We start from the raw sequence: 20,626 nt of genomic DNA, 5'->3' as shown, positions 1-20,626 counted from the left end.
GGAATAACGCACACACACTCCTAACAGCGCCTGACCGTAAGAGCCAGGCTCTCACCCCCCCTCTACGCTGGAAGACAAGCCTGTCTTCTGGGAGGTCTCTCCCCATTACACGCGGGGTGGGGGGGCCTCCAAACCTCGTGTCTGACTTGCTTGGTCCAAGTCAGACCCTGAGGCCAGCCAGCTCAGAGGAAGAAGCTGTGGAATGCAAGGGCAAGGGCATTTTTATTCTGGTATTTATTTGGCACTGAGCACCTACCATTTATCAGGCACCATGGTCCCTTAACCTCTCTAGGAATTTAGGCGTAAAAAAAGTGAATTATGGGCTGGCCCGGTGGCTCAGGCGGTTAGAGCTCCATGCTCCTAACTCCGAAGGCTGCCGGTTCGATTCCCACATGGGCCAGTGGGCTCTCAACCACAAGGATGCCGGTTCGACTCCCACAAGGTATGGTGGGCTGTGCCCCCTGCAACTAGCAACGGCAACTAGCAACGGCAACTGGACCTGGAGCTGAGCTGCGCCCTCCACAACTAAGACTGAAAGGACAACAACTTGAAGCTGAATGGCACCCTCCACAACTAAGATTGAAAGGACAACAACTTGAGGACAACAACTTGACTTGGGAAAAAAAAAAGTGAATTAATACTTTTGCTTTTGGATAATGTTTACTGATATAGGGAAATCCACAGAATATCATATTCAGTTTAAAAAAAAAACAACAGCGTAGGAAACAGCAGGCGTTATGATCCTAGCTATGACTACTTTTTAAATTTACATTTACATACTGGAAAAAGCCTAGAAGAAAAAAGACCACAAAACATCTACTATGATTGCTCAGATGTGTAATTATGAGTGATTTCTGTCTACCTTATCTACTGTTCTCTATTTTCTGAGTTTCTCCTAAGCCCAGATTACTCCCACAACAATAAAAAGAATTTGAATTACAAACACATATTAGCGTTTAGGTAACAGGCAGGCAGGCGGTGGCCAGGTGGGCCAGGTGAGGGAGAGAAAGAGGAGACCTGCACTTCTTTGCCCTGGGCTGACTTTCAGGTTTGGGACAAACACTGGGGGACCAAACTAGCCTCCTGCCAGAAGCTCCGGGTCAAGGGAGGCCACGAGCAGGGAGGACGCCTGCTGCCAGGTTCTCAAGAGAGCCTGACCCTTGGGCCTTGCTCCTGTGAGCCAGTTGAAAGTGCAAATTAGATGTTTAGCAAGCTAAATGTGATGAGTGATTTCTACAGGTAGATTCTCTTTCCGTCCCCTCTTCTCCTACAGATTCCCTGATCCACACGTCCCCTGGGGTCAAATTCCCTTCTTCTGTCCAGCCTAGAATCCTGGGGCCACTGCGGGCTCTGCCTCCTTCTCAGTACATAATGCCTGCATTATGCCCTCATCACGCCCTGTGCAGCCAGGAGCCACCCCTCTCCGACTCCCTGCCTTGCTGCATCTCTTTCCCTTTAATTTACTCACAGTGTTCCTGCCAGAATGATTTTGTCTGTAATCACACTGGCTGGCTGGCTCCCTGAGACCTGGGGGCCCCAGATCCAGCCCCTTCTGGCCCTTTACCCCCACAGCAGTCCCCTCCCTCCTTGCATCCTTTTCCCCTAGGAAGCTTTCTGTTTGCATACTCTTTTTTTTTCTTTTTTTTTCCTGATCACAAAAGGAGTTGCTGTATCACAGGGTTCTTCGTTGAGGGATGCAGCCTGAGGGGTGCAATCTCACTCCTGCTGAGGACTGCAGGGTGCTGCTCGCCTCCCCAGACAGGGTTTCCCTGCCCCACTGCCTTCAGGGCTGTACCTGCGCGATCTGTGACGCTACAGGACTCTACTCTGCCGGTGCCATCCTTAACCCAGGCTCCGACCGACTTGTCGTGGGCCGAATTGTGCCGCCCCCCCCCCCCCCCCGCCAAGATATGCGGAAGTCCTCCCCCCCCCCCCGCCCCCCCACCTCAGAACGTGACCCTATTTGGAAATCAGGTCTGTACCAGTGAGGTCATAATGGATGAGGTGGGCCCTATCCCAATACGACGGGTGTCCTTACACAAAGAGAAGAGACAAAAACACACAAAGTGACATTATCATGTGACAACAGAGGCACAGATTGGAGCGTCCCAAGCCAAGGACCAACCAGGAGCTGGCGTGGCCAGGACAGCGCCGCCTACAGGCTTCAGAGGGAGCTCGGCTCTGCCCGCCCCTTGACGTCAGACTGCTGGTTTTCAGAACTGTTTTGAGTCGCCCAGTTTGTGGCACCTTGTGACAGCGGCCCTAGGAAAGGAACATATCTGAGCACAGGATTGCCTACCAGGATGTGAGTTGGCCAGGGACAGGCCTGAGGCCGTAGGAGACCTCATTCAATGCATCTCTCTGCCGTTCCATCACTCAGCCGTCACACAGGGCCCTGAGATGGTTTACCACTCTGCCGCTGCCGTCTTGAAATTTGTAATAATCCCTGAACAAGTGCCCTCCATTTTTATTTTGCACTTGTGTGAGGTAATAGAAAAAAAAATGTGTGTGTGTGTGTGTGTGTATATATATATATATATATATATATATATATATATACCAATCACTAAGGAGATCACAAGGGTCTTAGCCAATGGGAGTTAAGAACAACAGACTCTGCTAGCTCTCTTCCAGGAACCAGCCCTTGTGATTTCCTTAGTGATAATAGCACTAGGAGCATCTTTTGTTCTAATATTTGGTCTTTGTCACCAGATCCTTTGGCATTTCCTGGGTGATAGCAGTGTCTTTGTTTTAATGAGGTGAGCCTTGGTGTGCGCCTGACTGGGGGCTGGTCACCAAGACGAAAATGGAGATAATGATTGATCATATCTACTTGAGGAAGACTCCATACAAATCCCAAAAGTGTGGGGTTTGGAGAGCTTCCGTGTTGGTGGACACGTGGAGGTGCCCAGAGAGGGCATGGAAGCTCTGCCCTCCCCATGTACCTTGTCTTACGTAGCTCTTCCCTCTGTTCGTTTGTACCCTTTATCAAATCCTTTTACAATTAATGGTAAACAGTAAGCAAACTGTTTTCCTGAGATTTCTGAGCTGCTGTAGCAAATGAATTGAAGAAAAGGGTCGTGGGAACTTGCAATTTATAGCCAATTGGTCAGAAGCACAGATGACAATCTGGACTTGAGATTAGCCTCTGAAGTTGGGGTTGGGGAATAGTTTTGTGGGACTGACCTGTGGGATCTGACATAGTCTCCAGGTAGATAGTGTCAGAATTGACCCTATTCTGCAGCTGGTGCTGGGAATAGCCCGGTGTGGGAATAGAAGAACCACGCATCTGGTGTCAGAAGTGCTGTGAGTGTGACAGCAGTGTGAGAGCAAAGGAGAAACACAGGAGAAAGAGAGAGGTTTTCCTAAATTATTAAAGTTTTCTGCAAATTTTAAAGTTGGTCCTGATCAGTATGGTGAGGGACTTCCTCACACCTGGAACTTTCAGCAGGGCCAGGTGTGTTACATAGAAGTCTCAGTGCAACTCCAGAGGGTGGAACTAAGGCCAGTGGCTGGGGACTGGAGGGAGGACAAGGGACATCATCAGAGCAGCTCCAAGTGCAACAGGCTTCACTCCCCGGCGTTGGAGATGCACTTCAGGCTGCAGACACCTGGTAGACAGACACAGGTCCTGTATGTGATACCTAGACCATCCTTCCTGGCACCTTGAACCTCAGTTGAGGGACATGAGCCATCTGGTGAGTGCCGTGAGAGACCACCATCCAAGCCCCCAGAGGGAGCAATGACATGCTAGGTCTCCTGAGCGCACACAGAGCCATCTGTCTCTTGCCCAGGTTCATAAACAGCAGGCTTGATCACGCGGACTTTCTTTACGACTGCCATCTTTCCCACGGTTTCTTCCCCACGTGGGAAACTGGCATGCTCCCAGGCCAGGCACTTGCGAGCTGAGCTGGGCTGCAGCAGCCAGGCTCAGAACATGCCCTCCGTCCTGTCGTCAGCTGTCTGGGCTGGCATTTCATATTTGGCACCGCTACGCCCTGGGCCGTAGATAGAGAGGCGCCTCCTGTCTGTCTACTTCTCACTATAAAAGACGAGCCGGCTACCCCCTCACCTCCCCAATCAAGCCCCAGCCATGGCTCCTTAACAGATCAATGCTTGCTGGCTGCTTCTTGCTGTCATTATGCTTAGCTCCTTCATGAACGGCAGTCCAGAAAGAAAAGGGCTTTTCCTATCACAAAACTGATCCAGCCTGTTGGAAATTCCTCACCCTTAGCTTTGATCTTGTGTCTGGAAAACCTTTATTTCTTGAACCGGTGGCAGTTATTCTAGCTCCAGCAGGGTATTGGGAGCAGGAGGCCACATAGGCACGCCGAAGCTTGGGGGGGAGTGATTTTCAGAGTGAGAGTGGTATCATTTCTTCATTTCTCAGGATTGAGTGGATGCCGACGAACCCAGAGTCACACCAGGCCCATGGCCTGGAGAGAGGGGCTCAGGGACCCCAGAGGAGGTGAGTGGGGTTGTCCGAGGACAGGGCTCAGCATTCTCCCCTGGTCCTCCTCCCACCCGGCAGCACTTCAGGTCCTCCTGGGCAAAGCTGGCTCAGACGCACCAGCCCCACAGCCAACGGGAGTTAAGAACCACAGACTCTGCTAGTACAAAGTCATAGAAAGAGAAACAGTATGGTACTAGCTTAGGAATAGATAAGTAAACGAGTGGAACAGAATAGGTAACTCATTAATGGTTCCATGTGTATTTGGGTAACTGCTACTCAGTAAAGATGGCCCTACAAAAACAAGGGAGAAGGCAAGCGTCTTTAGTAAAGGGGGTTAAGAAAACTGGCTCCTTGTATGTACAACAGTAAACTGGATTCCTCTACTGTATAGCACATGTGGAAGGTAGACTACAGATGAACTAATGACTTAAATGTGAAAGGTAAAATTACAAACTTAAGGAAATGTAATCGAGAATCTGTGAGACCTAGAGATTGGAAAATGGTCTTCGACGAGACCCTCAAAGCACAAGCCATAAAGAAAAATAAAATAGTAGATTCTGCTTCCCAAGTCCCTCTCCCTTCCCTCCAACGGTCCATCCACCCACTCAGAAACCTGCCCTTGCCAGCATATCCCAGCTCCAGGCTCCACACACCTGCCACTCATTCCCACAATGACCTGTGTCCTGTGTCCACCTGTGTGACCTGTGTCCACCTCCTGGGACGAACCTCTAAACCTTTGGGATTTCCTGAGTGACAGGAGTATCTTGCTATTTGTGGTGGGACCCTCTGGCTTCCCCTGAGAGTTTTGCTAATGAGATGACTCATGGTGGAATCCCTGTCTTTTATGGTGTCAAGTGACAGGATGGGGAGCTGGCCACACTAGAAAGACCAACTGTGCAACTGGGGCTTTAGAGCTTGAGCCACGTGACGTCAGACTCACCCTAGGTAGGGTGAAGGACTGGAGACTGCCCGTGATTCAACCAATTGTGCTACGTAATGGGGTCCCAGTTAAGGGCTGGACACCAGAGCTCGGGTGAGTGTTCTGGGTTGGCAACGGCCTTTGAGTACTGCCACCCTTCAGTGCCAGAGAATGCCATGACCGGAGGGTGATAGAAGCTGCCCGTGCGGAAGCCACCTGACTCAATCTAGGGGGCTCTCTTCCTTTGGCTGGTGCTAATATGTATCTTCTGCTGTAATAAAATGGTGAGTCGTTCTAAGGAGTTATCAAACCTGAAGGAGTCTATGGGGACTCCCGAATTTCTGGCCAGCTGGTCTAAACTGAAGGTAGGGACCCCCTGTTGGTGTCTAAAATGAGGCCCATCTTGTGGAGGCCCTTAACCTTGAGTCTGGCTCCCCTTTCCAAGGCTCCACCCTCTCCACCCCACCCCACAATCGCACTGCCTTTCTAACTGGCTCCCTGCCTCCCGTCTCTTCTCTCTGTATCACCTTCCAACCTGTTGCCGGAGAAATCTTCCTAAAACTCAATATTACCTGACACCTCCCTGCTTCAGCCCTGCGTTAGCCTCTGGGTAAAGTTGAAACTTCTTGCCCCACCCCCGCCCCCTCCCCTCTGTGATGTGGTCTCTTGTTGACCTCTCTCCCACCCAACTCAACGTCAAAAGATTTCCTTCTTGCCTCCTCATGCTCCTTGTATTTTTCTAGATTTTGTTCTTATTAAATAGGTCATAACTTTGGCCTTCAACACAGCCTCCTCCTGGAAGTTTATTTTTGACTCTTGTTCTATCACTCACGACTGAAGTAGGTGCCCTTGCACTGCTCCCAGCGTCCCCCATCACCCCTTAACACACCCAACAGTGCAATTGTCTGTTTGCCCTTCTGGATTGAGGACCGACTGTGTGTTGCTCAAAGGCAAGGACCACATATTCAACCTTGTGGCTTCAGCCCTGCCCTCAGCATCTGGAACCCAGTAAGGTCCCAATACATATGTGTGAATCACTCAAACTTAAGAATCTTCACTGACTAGGTTATTCTATGAAATAAGATTTACAAATATTTATTACTTAAGTAGACACTGGTCCCCCACTTGGCCTCTATGTCAGAAGGTAACTTTTACACACAAGATACGGGGAGCTGTCGCCCACATTTTGTTCCTTTGTAGCAAGCAGTACATGACATTAGCAGAAGATCACTTTTACCCAGAGGATTCATTATGGATATAATGGATTATATTGCCTGATTTTCACTAAAGTAACTGTCTTCAAATGGAAAAGTGAATTTGAAATAATCTAGTAAAAAAAAAAAAAAAAAATATATATATACATCCTAAAATTGAAAATAATCCTAATGTACAAACAAGCCCAAGTGAACAATTGATAAGATAATAAAAAATAAAGATTTGGTCTTTGTCCCAGTTCCTGGCACAGGCAAAAAAAATCCTTTGGAATCTCCTGAGTGGTAAGAGTGTCTTTTGTGTGCTAATGAGATGGCTCACTGGGGTTAGGGAGCTGGATAGTTTCAGGACAGGGGCTGGTCGCTGAAAAGATCCAGCCATGATTAGGGGGTGGGCTATTTCAGCTCCACCCCTGACCTCCATGGATGAGAGGGGCTGGACATTGAATTCAGTCACCAAATGCCAACTATCCAATCAATCACACCGATGTAATGGCACCTCTTTAAGGGTTTGGCAAACACATCCACCTGCCGAGAGGGAGGGCGGCACAATTTCAGACCTGGCCCCATGTTGTTCAACAAACGGTGACAGCAAGGAAAGCACTTGCCTGAGTTCTGAGTCATTCTAGTGAATTATCAAATGGGGGCAAGCGGTGGTGTTGTGAGCACCTTGACTTTGTAGGCTGCGGGGAGAAGTGGGGGCCACCTGGGGAGCCCCCTTATGGTGGGTGTCAGAAGTGGGGGCAGTCTTACAGGACTGAGCCTTTCACTTGTGTGGTCTGACGCTAACTCCCATAGATAGTGTCAGATTTGAACTGAATTGTTTGTCACTCAATTGGTGTCAGAGAACGAGATAATTGGTTATTGGTGGAAATACAACTGCATTTGGTGTCGCCAGTGAGGTCAGAACGCACGACCCAATAGGGAACAGAGCTGATCAAGATCCAGTAAGAACAATGCAGATCTAATGGGATAAGAAACGTCAGCCATTTGAAAACAAACTATCAAGAATGTTAACGGTAATTGAAAAGTAAGTTTTTAAATATAGAGAAAACTATCACCAATGCTTGAAATGTGGATTTCTATCTATTACTAACAGACGCCTCCCCTAATTATACATTCTGCATTGTGTTGCACGACGCCTCTCCAATTAGCAACACATTTAAAACTAAACATCTGGAACCCAAGGCAAACCGTAACAATTTTCATGATGTTTACAATCCTATTCAATCCAGTTCTTTACAAACTCTTGGAAATTTAATGAAAAGTGTTTAGCGGCTTCTTTTCAGGTTTATTTTTTAATATAAAATTTTCAGGAGGAATCACCATTGGGCAAATGCATAAATGGATTAGATAATGGAATACAATATGGTAATACACCAGAGTATATTCCTTTTTCAAGTACTGTTGGAATATGCCTAGAAAACACTAGCGAAAATTTGAACAACCATTAGAACAAATTATTCAGTGGGAACATTGCTATACAATTGGATAAAACTAGGGATATTGTTACTGTATCTGGAAAAGATTATGTTTCAATAATGAAGTACGTGAAAAACTACTTTTTTTTTTGAGTCACTAAGGGAAGGACTCCCCCAGAGAGGTATTTTCTCAACTGTAAATGACCTCTTTAAAACAATGTGTTATTGAAAAGCTCTGTAAGCTACTGAAGCTGCATTTTACTTGGAATTTTCTAAAAAAGAAAGAATTCAGGATCAGGTTACAAAGATAGTGAAGCAGAGAAGTCATTCCTTTCATTGTTGAGAAAGGTAAAAGAGAATGATGCCAGAAGTGCAATAAACCAGAAGTCTCTGATTTTATAAAACAAAGACCTTTAAACATAGTAGGATCTTTTCACTGCTTTGCAATGAGATAGGAGTGAAGAAAATCTTTTGTCTCACAGAGATCCAGAGGTGATCTTGTGAAAAAACACTTAAAAGACCCAGTGAGCTGAAAACAAAGAACAAGTGTTCCAAATTGTGATCCTTTCTCTATCACCTAGCAAATATTTAAAACACACACACACACACACTCACACACACACACACACACACACACACACACACACACACACACTGTCTTTTCAGGAAGAAAGTGACATTCGGATCATTCTAAGAAAGTAATTGCTTTATCTTGTGCAACTGAGCAATTGAAAAAACATATTTGAAAATGTTACTGTTGCGTGATTTTGTAGGGGGACAGCTGATAACGTGTGAACGAAAACACTTTCATTTCTGCTCACTTTAAAAACCTGGGAATAACGACAAAAAAATTGGGGAACATAATTCTCTAATTTGTTCAAAATTATCCCACTGAAGAGTGTTGGTAGATTTTGAACACATTTATTAAAACTTGAAAAACCTCCTTTGTTAGCAAAAACAAGCAATGGACATCAGGGAAGATGGAAAGTTAGTAACCAGATTTTAACAACAAATCTTTGCGTATTTGGTAGATTTAAAAGAGAAACGTGATTTCATCTGAGCAGACCATGGGGCCCTTATTATTGATGGATTGATCTGTCCTTTATTATTATTTATTTATTTCACTCAGCAAAATGTCTTTCAGGTTCCTCCATGTTGCAGCCTACGTCAGACCTGTACCTCCCAAACTTATGTCCCTTTGGACCCCACAGCAACCGTTGCTGTTCCACCCAGGCTGATCTATTTTCTCCCAAATATGCCTTACACGTGCATGCCTCTGACGCGTTGCCCTTTCCATGTGTCCCTTCTGGAATGGATTTCTTTGTTTTTACCTGCTCAAGTCCTGCTCATGCCTTGGAGCTCAGCTCAAACCCGACTTTCTTCAGGAAGTGTTCCTGAATGGCACGTTTTCCCTGGGAGGGGTTTCTGTCGCTGGGGGCCCCACAGCTCTCACAATCTGCCCAGCACATGGGCAATACCCTGTGCGTCCCAGCCACCCAGCCGCTCCTCAAGGAAGACTGGGCATTGTGTTTCTCTGGTACCTCTGCCAGGCTCCACAGCAGACCAGGCACACAGCAGGTGCCTGAGAAGTAAAGCAAAGTGCAGGACCAATAATAGATTTATCCTGAGTACCCTCTGCACACTGGGTTACCTCAGTTGGCACTCACCATGCCCGCCAGCCCAGTGGTATCAGGACTGCCCAGGGTGAGGGGTGGGGGACACAGCTCAGCTTGAAGCCATAGAAGCACCAGGTTCAACTCCAGTGAGCCACTCAGTGGCTGTGGGACCGTGGTCAGCCTCAGTTTCTTCATCTATGAAATGGGCAGACTATGGGATTTCTAGGGTCAGTGTGACACCACGTGTGAAGGGTCTCACACATTCTAGCTCTTAAAGGTGGGTGAGGCGCTCGGCTACTGTCCAAAGGTGGAGGCATCCTTCCCCTGACCCTAACCTGGGGTCCTCACCATGAAGCTCACCCCAAAGGTGCGTCATTAGCCTTTTAGGACGGGAGCCCAACTAGGTGGCTACAGGAATAAACTGAATGCAGAAGGAAACAGACAAATTTATTCTCCTGAGTCTTTTAACTATTAGACGTCCACAGAGTCCTTCCCGTGTCATGACTATCTGGCTTCCTGTCAACCCCAAACCACATGGCCCACCACTGCTGCCTGGCTCTTGACTTCTCAAGAAAATAATTGGTACCAAAACCGAATGTGGGGCTGGGTTCCTGGTCGCAGGACAATGAGGGGTGGGGGCCTGGGACCCACCTGGTGCCCAGAGGACAGGGATGTCCCATGCCCTTCCAGTCAGAACCTGTGGCTGCCTGCTTCCATTCTGACACTTCCCCCCAAAGCCAAGTCCTCAGAGCAACTGGAATTCCCAAAGCTTTTCTCACCAGTGACCCCTTGTCTGGCTGACCCCACAGTTGAAAACAAGTCCCAGTATCATGGAAAGCTGTGGGTAGAAGGTCCTGGGTTTTTATCTTTACTTGGTAATGGCTTCTTTTTTGAGAATCGATTTCAAATGTTTTAAATGACAGAAGTAGGCAAATAGGTTTGAAAAACTAGAAACAATATACATGTGTAGAAAATAAAATAGAAATGTTCTCTCTCCCCACCATTTCCCTGGAGAAGAAACTCAGGCCAGTAAGAAATTGTTGCTGTTAGAAAAAACGCTGCTCTTCCACCCAAAGGAAGTTGGCCTTGTGGACCCTGTCACTCTGCTCTCTCTCAGGCCTGTCACTATGTATGTCCCCCGACAAGGGTGGTTTCTGGCTGGTCTGGCTCCCGTCCACAGGACACGCACAGACCCTGCCCCAGAAGACATGCCCACCTCCACTGGCCCAGCCTGGGACGCCTGACCCCAGCCCTTCCTTCCTGGAGGCCTTTCCTCTCCTGGACTCTGACCCACATGTGGCCTCAGGCGAAGGCAGCCACGGAGGGAACTTCCCATCTGGAAAGACTGGATGTAAGAAGTGACAATCCAGACCTGTCTCAGCATAAATTGGGTCAAAAGTGAGCTCGGCATTCCTCACAGAGGAGGATGGGCCTAGGAGAGGTGGTTTTGAGAATGAGAAAAGGGAAGTGTTACTGGACACAGCAGTGTCATTGTATAGGTTTTGTTACTGCCTGGGTAACAGGATTTTTAAAGGTTGGAGCAAATCAAATCAAAACGTTTACTATATGGTAGATGCTGAATTCAGAGACTAAGAAGAGGCCTAAAACATGGTCTCTCCCTCAAGGAAATGTCACGTCATGGGAGCTGCTGTTACTTGAATATGCCAGTCACAGTTTGGCATCCCTGGGGTGCATCCTCGTCCTCGTGGCTCAAGATGGCTGCTGGAACTCGGCCACTGGGCTGAAATTGCAGCCATCAGGGAGAAGGTGGAAGGGACGTTCTCCTTCAGGAACACTGGCTCCCAGAAGTGGCACTTAGCACTTTCCATCACACGTGCTTGTGCAGAACTTAGTGATGTGGTCACACCAGCTCCAGGAATGCTGGGAAGAGTAGTTTTCATTCCAGGGGGCCATGAGGTGACACTTGGTATTCCTATCAGAAGAAGGGGAGAAGAGGTACTGGGACATCCCAGGCATTTTGAGGCAGCACCTGGACCATACAATCAGGGCAACACTGGTGTTTTTGAGGCAGAGGCGTGAGGGAGCTGGGCTGTGACAGGGCCTTCGGCACCACCACCTCTGGGCCTGTGTGATTCCCAGAGCCCCAGGTCTGAAGGCCTTCAGGACCACGTGTTCCCATACCTTCCACCCCAGTAGTGATGTCGGTCGCTACTGGGGTTGCCCCTCTTCTGCTTGAACAGATCCTCAGACAGGCAGCCATTACCTTGCAAGGCCGTTTTCATTTCCTTGACAGGGGGTCCTTCTTTAGCTTGGACTTAAGCCTTCTACCCAGGAATAATTAAATGCAGTGACGTGAACTGAGTGTGGGTTCTGTGCCGGTGACCATGAAGACTGGACTCCACGACGTGTGCTTTGGGCTCGAGGTCACGGGGGTGTGTCCCCCAGGGAACAGAGCAGGGTGAGGGTGGGAGACAGGCTAAGGGACTGAGGCTTTGTCCCCAGGGCCACTGGTTTCCAAACGCCCTTAGTAACAGAACCTTTCCTCAGCCCCAGAGTCAACCTGAGCGAAAGCCCAACGTGGCAGCTCTCCGGTGAGGGACGGAGGACAGATAGCACGTCCCTGCTCCGCTTCCCTGGTGCCCACATAGCAGGAGGGAGCCCCCAAGCTCCCTGAAATGAAGCTGCCCTTCTCCTGTCAGGCCATCTTGAAAAAAAGGTGCAGGGGGGCAGGATACCCCAGATATTGCTGCTGAGAGGAGGGGTCCTGGGCATTCAGCAGGCCACGTTCCCCAAGGCCTGGCCACACGTCCCAGGGTCAGGCGGCCTGCGTGCAGCCAGCTGGCTTTTTCCATATTTACTCCTGAGAGTTCCTTCAAACAATTAAGAGGAAATACTCTCAACCCCAGCTGTCCAGGATACACGTGTCTGCAGCCTTTTTCCAGGGAGGGAGCTGCTGCTCTGGGGGCTGCTGCCCACAGGAAGGAAGCCCAACCCCCACCAGCAGGAAGCAATAATTGGCATCACTGATTTCATGGCCGCTGCGTTCTTCGGGCTGTGAAAGAGGCATTGCACGCATCCTTCCTCTCACATCGGCTTTGCAGTGGTCCCCGCGGCTGCCATCCTGCTCCATCCACCAGCAAACAAGATCCAGCAGATAGCTGCACGCCAGCTGCATGGCTTCCAGGTCTTGACTTCCACCTTTGGGGGCTTCAGACTCCCCCTAGGCCCCGGCAGCTCTCCTTTCCAGCCTGATCTGTAACACAAGCCTCGATCAGGCATGATCTTTCCTTCCACTACCCCTGAGGGCCACAGGAAAAGTCATAACACCTGACCCTGGGGGCCATCACTGCTGTGGCCCGTGGGTCTCTAATTAGGGCTGCCAGCTGTGTTGGTTGGCTAGGCTGCCAGAACAAAGCACCACAAACTGGGTGCCTCAACAACAGAAATTCATTTCTCACAGTCTGGGGGCTGGAAGTCCAAGATCAAGGTGTTGGCAGGGTTGGTTCCTTCCGAGGCTGTGACAGAGAACCTGCTCCTGGCCTCTCCCCAGCTTGCTGGTTTGCTGGCTATCTTTGGAAATCCCAGATGCATCACCCCAATCTCTGCCTTCATTGTCATATGGCGTTTCCCTGTGTACGTGTCTGTGCCCAAATATCCCTTTTATAAGGACTCAGTCACATTGGATTAGAGCCCATCTTTAGTGACCTCATTTTAATTTGATCACCTGCAAGGACCGTATGTCCAAATAAGGTCCCACTCACAGAGAGCAGAGGTTAGGCCTTCAACATGTGGATTTGGGGGGACACAACTCAACCCATAATAGCAGAGTAACTACAGGCTCATGTGACGTGAATGTGCCACGCAGGAGTTGGGACAGACTTACAATAAAAAAAAAAATCATTTGTTTATCTGAAATTCAGATTTAACTAGGCACCCTGTACTTTCACCTTTTTTTTTTTAAACTGGCAAACCTAATTTAAGCAAACCCCACCTACAAAAACTCAGATATTCCCCGCAGAAAACCGGAATAATTCTTTGCTTTATGAAAAGATCCATCACAGCATGGCTTTAACCAGCCAATCCCTCTGGAGGCATTAAGGCGATCAGAGTAAGGACACTTCCTGCGCATACAAGGCTGGAAAGGCCATGTTGGTTCTACATCTAGGGCTGGGGTTGGGGGGTCCGTCTGGGGAGGAGAGATGCTGGAACCAGTGTGGAGGTGCGGTCCCAGGTGTGTGAGGGTGTCACTGGCGAGCGAGCCCCAGTCCCCGTCACCTACTCTGAGCCTGGGTCCCTCTCCTGCAGCCTGGGTCTGTTGCCTGCCGGTCTTCACGGTCCTGTTGGCAGCGCCCCATGATACCCACGCAGGCCCACTGCAGGGAGCAGGGCGGCAACTTCTGTCCTGAGCATTAGGCAGCTGGACGTTTCATGTTCTCCAGTTACAGCAAGAGGGAGAACAAACCTGCCAAACTCCGTGGCAAGGTGACAGAGAGCCTGAAGGGACACAGAGAGGCAGGTAAGCAAGTGAGGGATGTTCAGGGCAGGGGCTGAAGGAGGCCCCGCATTCAGCCGGGGTCGGGGTCCCCTCGGGGAAGTGAACACCTCCTTCCTAAGGGCACAGGCTGAGAACCTGAGCCCACCTGAGGTAAGGCTGGCTGGCTGGAGATTCCCTTCCACTGGAGCATCTGAGAATTCTGGCCCCATCTGGGGGCCGCCTGGGGTGCCCCACATGGCCACTGCGCACAGTGGCGAAGATGGGCTGGTCTGGCCTGGCCCCCTGCGTTCTGAGCATTCCCTACTGAGAGGTGGCCTGAGGGAGGGTGAAGCACACCTGTGACTTTATTCAGTGTTCCTGAAATCCAGACTTTCTATTGTTCTGAGCAGCCCACCAGAGACAAGACAGGAAAGTGTTTCACACAGATGGTATCAGATGTGGTTAGAATGCACCCAAAGTTCTTTTATGCAAGAAGCTGAGCTCCACCAGAGCTGAGGTGCCATTAACTTGTAGTGTTGCTCTAAGGAGCATCACGCAACGTGACTCACCAGCAATCAGACAAGGCGCAATTAGCAGGATAAGCAGAAGCTTTGGGAGAGCAGGGTCCTGCTAGCGCAGCAGGGCTGAGCAGAGGGATGACGCTTCTGGAAGCCACAGATGCCCCACCGTACCCTTGAGCTGCACTAGGCAGCACCTTCCAGCCCAGGCGCTGGGCCCATCACGCTTGGCTTGCATCCTCCCTCTGACGTGCTGCTCACTAGCTGTCGCTCGCCACTCCTGCTGGAGTGTAAGGTGTTCACACTCCCAGAGAAACTCAAATGCAAACAGTGACAACAGAGGCCCGAATCTCTGCAGCCCGACTGTGGGTGGCAAACACCCATTAGAGGAGGAACTGGGATGTTTGCACAATTTGAGAAACCTGACAAATAAATTGGGTGTGACTCAGACGGGGAAGCCGACCATCTCCTTCCACCGCGTCACACCTTGTGTCCTAACACTGGCCTGGGCTGTGTTTCCTTTTTCCTAACAAGTATTTAGCATCCACACTCACTGCTTCCCTGAATGACGAAACCGTACCCACAGAGGCCTGTGAGCTGATGGGTGCTGACGGGCACAGGGAGCCATGAACGCCAAGGATGATGCTGGGAAAAGCTCAGAAAGGAAAAATTGAAGAGCTGGCGAAGACGTCGCCATCCTTTTAGAGAATTCCTAAACAACCGCGAACACAGCGCTAGAAATACGGATGGTAAAGGCCATTCTGAGGCGTCTCTGAGGGAAACGAGGAGAAAAGAAGGTCCTTGCTATGCAGGGGCAGAGAACTTGGCTGAATTGTGCTCATGGTCTAGTGTTTTGTGGAAGGTGGATCTTGTGAGCCACGGCAACCGAGGAAATCTCTCAGCAAAGCATTGAAGGAATGGCCTGGCTCCTCTGGACTGCTTATTGTAAAAGGCAAGAAGAGAGAAATGATTTGAACATGGAATCGTTAAGCAGAAAAGAACCAGAACTTAAGGATTTGAAAATTTCTCAGCCTGTCCGTATTGTGAAAAATGAAAAAATATGGTTGGAAGAGAACAGTGAGGGTGTGGCCAAGCGCCCATTCGATAAAGAACAGACTAAGAAATTAAGACAGATTGGGTTCGTCGTCTGGAACGTCCTCTCAGGGATGAAAGGAAGAGGGACATCTTCAGAGGCTGCTTTTGTTAGTTTTGTTTCTACGCTTTTTCTAAGCTGCAAATGAGGACTTGTGTCATGCAAACACAGTAAGATCGACTTCCGGTCAGCAGTACTCAAAGCAGACCACAGGGGTGCAGAACGCCCAGCGACTAGGACCTCAGCCTTTGCACTCAGTTCTCAGGAGAAAAAGGCCTAGGACAACCAGGAAAGCTCCCGTTCAAACAGGCAACCGCCTGTAGTCAAAGCAGCGTCTTTGCAGGATGTGTCCTGGCTGCAGCATTCATCAGAGGTCTCCTACCTGTCGCCAAATCAGCGGGCCCCCGCCGGGTGTTCACTGCTGAACAAGACTAGGTCTTGGCCCTGAGGACTTTGTGTGTTCTCCCGTGGGGATACACAGGGTACAGCCTCGGTGACCAGGGGAGGGCAGTTCTGGGCACTGAGGGGGCCACTATCCTCATTATCCACTTGGAGTTTCGTCCAGTGACACCTGAGGTTCAGATCGAGAACCCACAGACCAGCCACACCCAGGGCATTTTTATTCCACGACAGTACTTACCATGGAAAGCAAAGGAACTCACAAATTTTCACAGTATTTCTAGAAGGGGTAACCTTCCCCTTAGCGGGCTCGAGAATGGATTTAACTTGCACAGCCATGAGATTCTGCTGCAGGAACGGGCCCCACCTCGGAGTCTTCTGCTAACCCATCCAGATGGAGCATGGAGCTGGCATGACACGGGCGAGGTGCGGTCCTGACTGCCAGGCTGCCAGGGTGTCAGCGTAGCATTTACACTTGTCATTGAGGCTGTGGGCAGAGCTGCAGTAATGAGAACACTGCAAACGCCAGTGACCTAAGGAAAGAGTCTTTCTTTCTTTCTCTCACATAACGGTCTGTAAGGAGGTAGCCTCAGCTGGTGGCATGGCCCAGCTGCAAGAAGTCCCTTAGGGGCCCAGATTACTTCCATCCAGTGGCTCTGCCATCTCCTCCTGTGCACGGTCGGGTCGGAGCTGAGTCACATTGCCACAACAATGTGAATGCACGCACTGCCATTGAACCAAGCATTTAAAAATGGTTAAAATAGCAGAGGAATCCCCCCCATGAAAGAGTCAGGTCATTTTCAGTTTTCTAATGAATGGCATTTTCAGTTCAGCAAATTCCCCAGTTTGCAGAGTGAAGCTTTCTTAGCGCAGCACCCAGAGCCTGGCCTGGGGATGGGCCGGTTTTATGATGGAGCATGAGGCTGGCCCGGGGCCCCCACTTGCCGCTCCTTCATGTGTGCACATCGTGCAAAAGGAGGTCGGGGAGGGAAATTCAAGTTGAGTCATCTGCAGGATGTACAACCGGGTAGGACCTCCAAACTTGGCAACCGCGAAGGAAATGATTTTAGTTTTTTTTTAGACTCTCATGTAACCTGGACACTCAGCTGGGACTCTGTTTCCTATTTCAAGACTTTTCCAAACAGTTGTGCTTGCAGGGAACTTCATAAACACACGTCCAGGGGAAGGAACCAGAAGGAATGGGCTTCTCCGCGTCTGCTGGCTGAGTCCCTTGGTCCCAACTCCTCAAGGGTTTTAACCGGAAAACGGTAGTGGAAGCCAACCATGGGACGGGGCCTGGGGCGGCTCTCGGAGCTGTTTCTGGATTCGCCCTCCAGCAATTAAAAAAATAGTAAAATGGAGTGTGAATCGAGAGGACTTACAGCGTATCAAGGCTTCACGCACACTGAAAGACAGCTGGGCGTCTCCTACTGGCACTCTTCTATTGCAATCTAGAAACAGACACATTAGCTCTCTCGGGTGCTCAGGTGTTCACCTGGCACCTGCAAGGCCCTGCTTGGGATCTCATTGGAACAGAATCTCCACCGTGGCGCTACCTTGTCACACAGTCAGGTGACTGTCGTGTGGGCAGAACCCCCCAGAGTGGTGCCACACCTATGGCTGGGGTGGGTCCCTGCGGGGCCAAATGTGTAGGTGAGACTGGGGCGAGGGGCCTGATGTGGAACACCTAGGAAACTCGCATTTTCTAGGCCCTGTCCGGTTCTTTACACACAGCTGTGCGAGGTAGAAATAAATATGCCCATTTTAGATGAAGAAATCCTGTAAGTTTCAGTAATGTCTCCAAGTTTTCAGATACGTAACCTGGCCAATTCCTGGAGATGCCATTTGGTACCTGAAGGCTGAAGATGGGTGTGGTCCTTGGCCACCAGGATGTTGCTATGGTTACCTGTAACCAGGATGGAACCCTCAATCCACATGTCTCATAAAGTTCACGAAGGTGCAGGCCAGTCTGATGGCTTTTTAAGGGCACTCTCAGCCCGAGAATAAGATCTGTCCCCGGCCTTGTCCATGTCACTTCTGTCACCAGAGGGTGTGGTAGGAGCCGGAACAGGGCAGAGTCACACAGGATACTCTGTCCCACCCTCTGTCTGCTTTGGTTGAGACAGGGCTGCACTGCCTGAAACACCTGATCTCCTGGGAACTGCAAGGGTGGGAAGTGGTTAATTTGAGGGTTAAAGGTACAGACGATGGATGGCCTTGTGAGCTGAATAGCTAAGATTTAGAAAATAATAAAAGCTGAAGAGCAGAGAATGAGGAGACGTGGCCAGAACCCTGTATGGTGTTGCCCGAAGACTCCCCAGGCTAAGTATGAGTTGGTGGATTTTGGTCCTGACACCCGAGTTTTTTCCATCTAACTGCGGGTAGTGCCAGCCACTCATGAAGAAAGGAGAACACGCTGGTCTCTCTGCGTGCTGTGCTGTACTTGACTACATGAAAGGAATGACCTTACTTGCTAGGCCAACCCTTGAGGGAAAATGATTTTCCAGCAGACGGTTCATTTCCACCCCACCCACCTCTGGCAAGAGGCAGACCTCTGACGGGTGACGAAAGCACACAGAAACAATCTAATGAACTAGAGCTGTCATGGCAGCCAGACCCTACGAACCAGGGTCTCCCCTCCATTGTCTGTCTCTCCCTCTCCTCACGTCTGCTGTGACCACGGTCTGTGTCCACCTGGGTGCTTTGGGTGGGAATAGTTTGGGAAGCATGGAGCCCTGCTGGGCTGCCACGGGGGCCTTCCAGGCTTGGAGGGGATCTGCTTTCTCATGTAAAGTTATGGACAGACAGCTCATTTCTTGTTCAAGGAGGGAAGAAAACCCGTGAACAGATTCTTAGAGCTGGAATGTGCCCTGGCTGTCTGCTCACCTCGAACCCAAACCTTACGATGTTCCTTGTTGTGAAGAGGGTGTCCTCTGCCATTCCCCTTAATCTTTGTAGCCTCATCTCATCCTCCGATCAGAAATTTTAGTATTTGATTGTCATCTACTCCCCGGTCTCACAGCTGGGCCCAAACCTTTGCTGATAGCCTGAAATGACACCTAGTATCTGTGAAGCATTTGGGTGTATCCAGCGGGTTTTCCCATGTCTGTCTGTTCACTGATCCATTGACTCATTCAAGGCCGGACCAAGAACTCCATGTGTGTGGATTCCAAACCTGGTCCATAGTAAGAGGGGGGGAAATACCAGTGTGATGGTTAATTCCCAGCCATTTGCTCAAATATCATTTGAGCTGTGTCTGGGAGTGTCCCTGGGTGAGAGTCACATTTCCATCGGTAGACTGAGGTAAGCAGATGCCCGTTTCCCCAGTGCGGGTGGGTCTCGTCCAGTCAGTTGGAGACCTGAACAAAAAAGGCTGAGTAAGAGGGACCTCTGTCCTTCTGACTGACTGCAAAGCTGGCTCTTCTCGGGTGTGGACCCTGCTGGCCTTGAGTGCAATGGACGCCGTCGCTGTCCTGGTCTCCTGACTACAGATGTGGGGACTCGTCAGCCTCTAGAACCGTCATCACGTGGGCTGACTCCTTAGTGAAAATCTCTCTCTCTCTCTATCTCTCAAACCTCCTATTGGTTCTGTTCTCTGGAGAACCCTGACTAATACAATCAGCGTTATTAATATAGTCGTCCCCTCTTGTCCACAGGGAATATGTTCCAAGTCCCCCAGTGGATGCTTGAAACCGTGGATAGTACCAAGCCCTGTATATACTATATTTTTCCTATACATACACATCTAATCACTTAAAGGAAGCACTTTAATAAGACTTCTCTGTGGCATATCTGAACTGCCAACATCACTACTCTTATACTTTGGGGCCATAATTACATAAAATAAGGGTGACTTGAACACAAGCATGGCGGTACGTGACAGGCTATCTGACACTAAGTGACTAATGGGTGGGAGCAGATAGAGCATCGACACGCTGGACAAAAGAAGATTCACATGCCGGCAGGGATGGAGCGCGGTGGCATGAGATTTCATCAAGTTACTCAGAATGGTACACAATTTAAAACTTGTAATTTCTGGAATTTTCCATTTAATATTTTCAGACCGCAGCTGACTGCCGGTAACCGCAACTGTGGAAAGTGAAACAGGTAAGGGGTACGGCTGTATTATGACTACATCTCCACTTTATGCAGCCAACAACCACTGAGCGCCCTGTGGAGGACCAGGCACTGTGAGCATTAATTGAAAATCATTTATTCAGTGCCTGCTATGTGCTCAAGAGAAACAATAATGCAATAGCAGCTGTAAAGAGTCAGTGTAAGGCTATTGGTAAAGGTTCTTAATTACAACAGAAACCTGCAAAATACAGTTTACTTATTATTGTGAAATTTATAGCCACGCCTTTTTAACATGTTTTTCAAACAAATCTGTTGTCATGGAAACCCTCTTAAAACAAGATGCAACCTGGTTTACAGAACCTGAGAACTAATTACAATAGTACTTTATACTTAGTTATACCTTTCTTCTGAGGAGTTTAATGGACCTCACTCATTAAGCTCCATAAACAGCCTCTGAAGTCTTCAGGGGACAGATTTTATTAAA

This window comes from Rhinolophus sinicus, chromosome 2, assembly GCF_057876585.1.
Source record: "Rhinolophus sinicus isolate RSI-liver-muscle chromosome 2, RSI-T2T, whole genome shotgun sequence".
In the NCBI taxonomy this organism is placed as follows: domain Eukaryota; kingdom Metazoa; phylum Chordata; class Mammalia; order Chiroptera; family Rhinolophidae; genus Rhinolophus; species Rhinolophus sinicus.
This window is presented reverse-complemented; position numbering follows the sequence as displayed.